A 6,925-nucleotide genomic window follows, 5' to 3' on the forward strand; every position below is an offset into this window, starting at 1 on the left:
TTGGTCCAATAACCAGGCCACAGTTGCTAATTAGCAGGGAACTGATGTAGTTGCGGCTAGAATTCATGAATTCATGTGGATGAAACCACCAGAGTTTTATGGGTCTATGGTAGATGAGGACCCATAGTTGTACCTTAAGAAGGTGAGAAATATCACATCGGTGATGCATATTTCTGATGAAGAAAGTGTTGAGTTGGCATCCTACAGGCTGAAGGACATTGCTTATGACTGGGTAGTATCTTGGAGGAAGGGTAGAGGTGATAATGTTGCTCCTATGACTTGGCAGGTATTCCAAGATTTATTCTTGGATAAGTTCTTTCCGCTTGAGATAAGGGAAGCAAAGATTGTGGAGTTTATGAACTTGAGGTAGGGCTTCATTACTGTTAAGGATTACTGCTTGAATTTCAATCAGTTGTCCAAGCGTGCTCCTGATTTAATTTCTGACACTCGATCTAGTATGAGCAAGTTTGTGACTGGTGTTTTTGGGTTAGTACTGAAGGAGTGTAGGACTGTGATGCTATATAGGGATATGGATCTAGCTATGTTGATAATGCATGCCCAATAGATAAAGGTAGATAAGATTAGAGAGAGATAGAGTGAGGGGTAACAAGAGGGCTAGATTTGAGCAGCATAAGTTTAGCAAGCCTAGGTTCCATGGAGGGAACCACCCTCAATTGTAGAGACGTCTTTCTATACCAGTGTCTTTATCAGCTAGTGCTCCCACACCTAGAGGCAGGCAGGAGTAAAGTGGCAGGTCTTTTATGCCTAGGTCATAGAACAGTGTTGGTAGCAGGCCCCATTATCCTCCTTGTACTAAGTATGGTAGAGATTATCCCAGTGAGTGTTTCGTAGATTTGAGGGGTTGTTTTAGTTGTGGCAATCAGGGCCACAGACTTAGAGATTATCCTCATGCTAGACAGGGGGACAGAGATCCACGACCTCAGGCACAAGCTACTAGTGCACCAGCTCCTGCACCCCGTCCTGCCCCTACTCAGGGCACTTCATCTAGCACTACTGGCGGTCAGTGCCAGAATAGATTATATGCCTTACCATCCCATCAGGAATAGAAGGACTCTCCTTATGTTGTTACTGGTATGCTCCGTGTCTTTTTCCTTGATGTTTATGTGTTATTGGACCCCAGGTCAAGTCTCTCTTATGTGATCCCACTTGTAGCTGTGAACTTCAAAATAAGTCCCGAAAAGATTTCTGAGCCCTTCCTAGTTTCTACACTAGTAGGGGAGCCAGTTGTTGCTAAACAAGTGCATAGAGATTGTCCTATTACTATTCTTCATAGAGTTATACTTGCGGATTTGATAGAGTTAGATTTGGTGGATTTTGAGGTTATTCTAGGTATGGATTGGCTTCATTCTTTTTATGCATCTATAGACTGTTGTACCCGTATGGTCAAGTTTCAATTTTCTAATGAACCATTTTTTGAGTGGTCTGGGATTTTCGTATCTCCCATGAGTCATTTTATCTCCTATCTCAAAGACAGTAAGCTAATATCCAAAGGTTACATCTATCACCTAGTTAGAGTTAAGGACTTTAAGTCTGAGGTCCAGCTATTCAGTCAGTCAATATTGTTAATGCATTTTTTGATGTTTTTCAGAAGATCTCCCAGGGGTACCTCCTGATAGGGAGATAGAATTTGGGATTGACCTTCTTCCCGATACTCAACCTATTTTTATTCCACTACACTATATGGCACTTACAGAGCTTAAGCAGTTGAAAGAGCAACTCAAAGATCTTTTAAACAAAGGTTTCATTAGGCCTAGTATTTCTCTTTGGGGCGCACCAATCTTATTCGTGTGAAAAAAAGACTATTCTTTGTATATGTGCATTAACTATCGTCAGCTTAACAAGGTCACAGTCAAAAATAAGTATCCTCTTCTAAGAATTAATGACCTGTTTGATTAGTTGTAAGGTGCAAGTTATTTCTCCAAGATAGACCTTAGATCCAGCTATAATCAACTTAAAGTAAGGGAATGTGATATTCCAAAGATAGCCTTCTGAACCCGCTATGGTCACTTTGAGTTTCTAGTCATGTCTTTTGACCTAACCAATGCCCCATCTGCCTTCATAGACTTCATGAACCAATTATTCAAGAAATATGTGGATATGTTTGTCATAGTGTTCATAGATGACATCCTTGTGTACTCTCGTAATGAGTGTGACCATGCGAATCACCTTATGACTATCTTGCAAACTCTAAGAGATCACCAGTTGTTCGCCAAATTCAATAAGTGTGAATTCTGGCTAAGGTTTGTATCCTTTCTGGGCCACATTATTTCAGCCGAAGGTATTAGAGTTGATCCCCAAAAGATAAGAGTTATAAGAAATTGTCCTAGACCTATTTCCCCATCAGACATTAGAAGTTTATTGGGTATAGCTGTCTACTACGGCTGTTTTAATGAAGGTTTCTCTTCTATAGCATCTCCTATGACCCGATTGACTCAAAAGAAAGTTAAGATCCAGTGGCTAATTCTTGTGAGAAGAATTTTTAGGATTTGAAGATTCGAATTACTTCAACCCCTGTGTTGACCATGCCTGATGGTACAAATGGTTTTGTGGTGTATTGTGATGCCTCTAGAGTTAATTTGGGTTGTGTATCGATGCAAAGAGGTAATGTTATCGCCTATGCCCCTAGACAGTTGAAGCTGCATGAAAAGAACTACCCGATCCATGATCTTGAATTAGTTGTTGTGGTCTTTTCTTTGAAAATTTGGAGATATTATCTTTATTCTATTCATGTTGATGTGTTTACTGATCATAAGAGACTGTAGTATTTGTTTACTCAGAGAGAGTTGAATCTTAAGAAGAGGAGGTGATTGAAGTTGTTGAAAGACTATGATATGAGTGTATTGTATCACCCAGGTAATGCTAATGCAGTGGTGGATTCCCTTAGCAGATTGACTATGGGTAGTGTTGCTTATGTAGAGGAAGGTAAGAAAGAGTTAGCTTATGATGTGCATTGTCTGGCTAGATAGGGAGTTTGGTTGCGTGATTCAGCTAAAGGGAGTATGTTGGTGCAAATTAGTTCCAAATCCTATTTAGTGTCAAAATGAAAGAGAAGTAAGACTGAGATCCTAGTTTGGTCAGGCTAAAAGAGTCAGTTAAGGACCGAAAGGTAGAGGTTTTATCCCAAGGTGGAGATAGAGTGTTGACATTGCAAAGTAGATTATATGTTCCGTGTGTTGGAGATCTGAGGCAGTGGATTATAGCTGAAGCGTATGGCGCCCAATATTCTATTCATCCCAGCACTACTAAGATGTACCGCGACATGCGGGAAATCTATTGGTGGAATGGTATGAAGAAGGATATAGCAAGTTTATAGCAAAGTGTGCAACGTGCCAACTGGTTAAGGTAGAGCCCCAAAGACCTGGTGGTGTGATGCAAGAGTTTGGTATACCCATTTGGAAGTAGAAGGTGGTGAATATGGACTTTGTGACTGGTTACCCCTTTTTTATTGTCATAATGATTCTATTTGGGTTATTGTAGATAGGCTGACTAAGTCCGCATATTTTTTGCTCATGCACACATCTTATACAGCTGAGGATTATGCTATATTTCATATCCAGGAGTTAGTCAGGTTGCACGGAGTTCCCTTGTCTATCATTTTGGATAGGGACACTTAATTTACTTTCCAGATTTAGAGGGCATTTCAGCAGGGTTTTGGAACCCAAGGTCTTTTGAGATCCACTTTTATCCACAGACAGATGGTCAGGCTGAGAGGACCATCCAAAATCTAGAAGATATGTTGGGGGCATGTTCTCTTGATTTCAAGGGTAGTTGGAATGAACATTTTCCACTGATAGAATTTACCTATAATAATAGTTACCATGCTAGCATCGAGATGGCACTATTTGAGGCTTTATATGGTGGAAGATGTAGATCAACCATAGGATGGTTTGAAGTGGGTGAAGCTTCTGTGATTAGGCCTAATGCAGTGTTTGAAGCTATAGATAAAGTTAAGTTGATTAGAGAAAGGTTGAAGACAACCCTGAGTCGTCAAAGGTATATGCCGATATGGGGATGAGAGATCTTGAATTTGAGATGGGTGATTTGGTGTACTTTAAGATTTTAGCCATGAAAAGGGTGAAGAGGTTTGGTAAAAAGGGAAAGCTTAGTCCCCATTATGTTGGCCCGTATAGAGTCTTGAGCCGTGTTGGTAAAGTAGCCTATGAGGTTGACTTGCCCGCAGAGTTGTCAGCCCTTCATACTTTTTTTATGTCTCTATGCTTAAGAATCATATTAGTGATTCCATTATAGAAGATCCTTCAGAATGTGCTGATATTCAGAACAGTCTTTTCTTTGATTAGATTCCAATTGAGATTCTAGATTTTTAGATTTGTAGACTAAGGAACAAAGAGGTTCCCTTGGTCAAAGTTTCGTGGCGAAAACAGTCAGTTGAAGGCGCTACTTGGGAGGCAGAAGTAGACATGTGAGCCAAGTATCCGCCACTCTTTTTGATGATTTCAGATCAATCTGAAGGTATTGTTCTTCCTTAATTCAGCCCTTCTAATCTAAAGTTTAGCTATTTAACTATTCTTGCATGAGGTCTTGCAATTTCTAAGGTATTCAAGAGTTTAGAGAGATTTTGGGCCATTTAACAAATTACTTCGGCTATGTGTACTCTATTTTTCCTATGTTCCCAATCTAACTAGCGATATTTGAGGATGAATATTTCCAAGGGGGAGATATTGCAAAATCCGGCAAAGTTCCCTCATAGTTGGATCCTTAGAGCGTGTCAAATAAAGTATAATTACGACCCTAAAAGAGTGAGAAGTGACTTGCTAAGTGATTGGTTTTTAAACCATATAGAATTTTCTTAAATTTGACTTTTTTTCATGTAGAGAATTGAATTAGCTTTCCAAAGATACCAATTTCATCCTAATCCGACATCAGGGTGAGAAGTTATGGTCGTTTTATGAAGAGTTCTCGGAACCACCCAGGTGCGACGGATGATCCGATGGACTGTCGAGTCTGGAATGGACCGTCACTCGGCTTGTCATAACCAAGGTAGTAGCTTTCTTTTCTAGCCCGAGTATGATGGCCAAAATGACGGACCGTCAAGGCTGCGATGGACCGTCGGGCTCAGGCAGTGTGGCATCATCCTGGACAACATGCAATGGACAATTCAACAAACCATCATACTTGCGATGGACCATCATTTCGATCGTCGCAGCCCCCGTTCAGTGTTTTAAACTTGTTTACACAATGGGCTTTTCGATCTTTCCCCTCTTTTATCAACCAGATATATTCCAACTGAAGTAAATGGCTTCATTCATCAACCAAATCACAAGAAAGCTAGAGTTTCTCCCTCAAGATCAAATCTGAAACCCTTCTCTAAGAAATCCAAGAACTCACCATAGATTCTACAAATTGAATTGAGACTTGAGTTCCCCAAGTTTGAGGGTTGCAAGAACCCTCTCTCAAGAGTAAGAAAAAGAGTTGAGAGCAACCTTGTATATCCTATTTCATAATCTAAGGTATGTGGGGATTTGAACAAGGGTAATCCTTTCATCCTTGTGCCCAAAGGGTTATTTAAACTATGATTTTCTACAATCTCTTCGATTTTACATAAATTTGGATTAGGATTTTTCACCCATTATTATTGATTGCAATATTTGATGTTTCCCATGAATTGAGAGTCTAATGGCATGATTTTCACATATTTTCCTGAGAAATTGCAGCTGGGCCTATACCCCATGATTTTAATCCTGGAGAAATTAATATTTGAAATGTTTGAGATATTGAAGTATATGAGAATGTTGAGATTTTGAGACAAATTGCTGAAATTTCCAGATTTCTACATGAGTTATGAATCTATATGCTATATATTATCTTTTTGATGAGTTTTAACTTGATATTGAAGTATGGGTTATTGAGCCCTACTTTAGATTTGTAGTTTTATGAACTTTTGTGCTATAAGCACCCATGATTTGAGTATTCTGAGATTATTGAGAAATTTTTTGATCTAATGGTCATGGAATTTTGAAATCCACTTCACTACATGAGATTACAGATTATTGGGTTCTTTATGAACCATGAGATTATTTTAAAGTGGATTTCCATGAGATGACTGAGATAAACTAAAGAGAGTAGTATTTAGCATCGAGTTGGGTAAGTTACGATAGTTTCTTACCCCAGAACTACGTACCACTGTAGGTTTGAGATTTTGGGCCTAAGGCCGAGACATTGGGCCCGAGTCTAAGATAAGTGATCACTGAATTGAGGTTATACTCCCTAGCAAGAGTATGGCACTCCTCCCCGACATGGGGTCTCTTTCTTAGGTGGAAAAAATGTTGGAATCTATGTAGCTCGCATAGTTTATGTCGGTTAAGAGAACCTCGATAAGACTAAAGGTATTTTCCCTTGATATAAGTATTTTCTCTAAAGCTTTGAGATAAGTTATTTCCCTAAACTAGAGTATGTTTCCATTGAGATAGAATGTTTTTCCTAAAGCTTGAAATGAGATAATCTCCTAAAGTGAATGAAATGCCTTCAAGTATGTTTCAAAGTTATATGATTCTGAATTCCAAGTACTTGACTTCAAAAGAGTTATGAGTTCTTGAGCATTAAAGAAGTTTTACCCTCCATGAGACATATGAATGAGTTGAAAGTATTGTTTAAGTTTCCTTTAGCCTATGGGTAATGAGAATAAGAGAAGATTACCGATATTAAAGTTAAACTATGATGCCTCACGAGATTTGTGTTACATGCTCCATTCTACATGATTCATGAGCTTTACATTTTATACTTATTCAAGCCATGTGAGTCATTACTTATTGCATACATGATTTGATTAAAGAGTATTGATGTTGTTTTCTATAAATGCATGCACCCCCACATACTCAGTACATTCCCAAGTGTTGATCCACATATATGTCTATGTGCTACATTGTCTTATAATATAGGTTCAGGT

This window comes from Capsicum annuum, chromosome 7 (assembly GCF_002878395.1).
Source record: "Capsicum annuum cultivar UCD-10X-F1 chromosome 7, UCD10Xv1.1, whole genome shotgun sequence".
Taxonomy (NCBI): domain Eukaryota; kingdom Viridiplantae; phylum Streptophyta; class Magnoliopsida; order Solanales; family Solanaceae; genus Capsicum; species Capsicum annuum.